Raw genomic sequence first — 1,768 nt, forward strand, 5'->3', positions numbered from 1 at the left:
GCCCGCACCGCTGCCACTGCCGCCATGGAGCCGATCGCTGTCAGAGAACGGCTCCGCCCGGGGAGCCAGAGGGTGGTCCGGGCCCTGTGCCTGCCCAAAGCGAATTCATGCCTCACACTGAATGGGAGGCGGGGGTCCTGGAAGCGTACCTCGGACACCTCGTCCTCGTCGCTGCCAGAGGCACCACCTCCACCCGGAGTCCTCAGCACTGCAGCCGCCACTGAAATCCAGCGCCGCGTCCCCTCCGGCCGCACCGCTGCCGCCGCCACCGACTCCCGGCGCGGGCCCGCCTCCCCAAAGAGTCTCACGGTGCGAATCCCCAGCCCGACCCCTCCCGGCGGAGGCGGCTCCGAGGCCCGGCTGGGGCGGATCGCGGAGCCACCGAGTCAGGTCCTCCTCAAGGAGGTGCCGCCGCCTCCGCCATCGGTCAGCATGGTTCGCACGCGGAGCCGGAGACGCTGCCGAGTCACTCGCAGCCACCGCCGCCGCCGCGGATCCCGGGAAAGAGAGGAACAGCAGGAGGAAGAAGCTTCTCCTTCCCCCCGTCCCAGCAGCGCCACTAACTTCTCACTGCCTAACCTGCTGCCTCCCGCCCCCCACACTCGCCACTGGCTGCAGCTCCCCAGCGGCTGCAGATCATTGGCCAAGGTGACCCGTCGCTCAGACTCTTCGTCACGCGCCGCTTGCTGGCTCGCGGCCCCCAAGCTGCGTTGACCCGCGCAGGCCTAGGCGGTTGCGAACACCCGCCTCCTAGTCCCCACGCGCCGACTTCCGGTCTTTTTCTACGTCTATTGGTCAACCTCTCTAACTATCGCGTCACGACCTTAAAGTGGATTAGTTCGCCTTGTGGTCAGTCATAGTGACCCCTGACAATGGAAGGCTTCATAGGCGCCACAAAGTGTCGATCACTTTGTCACAGGACGTCGCGTGGTACAATTGGCCCGCAATAGTACCATTCATCCCGCCCCCATCTGAGGTGACGGGAAAGGGTTGGGGAATTTCCACTTCTGATTAAAATGACGGCAGAGGTGACGACCCGCAAGCATTGGTAAGATTTGGAGTAGAATTCACCCTGAGTTTGGTGGGGCTTATATGTCAAGGATGCACGAGGCACGGAGGTTACGAAGCTCCCACCTGTCGCTCTCCGCCAGACGCGAAGACTGCGGCCGGAGAGTTGCTGCACCGGGATTGGAGGAAAGAAGCAATCAGTCTCATCTAGTCTCCACCTTCCTGACAGCCCGTGGTTGGAGGAGCCGGACGTCAGTCACTAGAGCGGTCGCCACCTCTGGGACAGGTGAGATTGTGTAACCCATGCCTCTGGCTCTTTGGGCGGGTGTAGGGGGTCGGAACAGGCGAGGAGGCAGGGCTCTTCTTGCTTGGCGCCTCTAGGCTTTCCGAGTGGAGCCCAGCGCGCGAAGCTGAGGGGACCAAGGGGGCTGCTTGGGACGGCCGCCCCGAGGCGATTCGGCCAGCCTGCGTGCTGGGACGTGGCTGGGCGCGGCTGTTCTACAACCTGCGGGCGGGATGGCCCTGCGGGGCGGCGTTCTCTTGCTTGTGGAAGGCGGCGGGCCTGAGGGCTGGACAGCGCCATGCCTCAGTACTGGGAACTGTCCCACCAAGGAAGGTGGGAAGGCCGCGGAACAGCTCGAGGAAATCAGACCTAGGGCTGAAAGCGGTGTTAAGAGTGTGTGCTCTGGAGCTGTTAAGAATTCTGGTGCCGCCACTTATTTGCTGTGTGACCTACTGGCGTTTTGTGTTGAATCTCTAT

General features: G+C 63.3%; 1 protein-coding gene across 4 annotated transcripts in view; it reads right to left on the minus strand.

Annotated features, from left to right (window-relative positions):
- The window catches only part of LOC103663936 (ankyrin repeat and KH domain-containing protein 1), a 120,328-nt gene that overhangs the window by 117,722 nt on the left and 838 nt on the right, over window positions 1-1,768 (minus strand). The window lies entirely within an intron of this gene.

Source organism: Ursus maritimus, unplaced genomic scaffold (assembly GCF_017311325.1).
Source record: "Ursus maritimus isolate PB19 unplaced genomic scaffold, ASM1731132v1 scaffold_5, whole genome shotgun sequence".
NCBI lineage: Eukaryota > Metazoa > Chordata > Mammalia > Carnivora > Ursidae > Ursus > Ursus maritimus.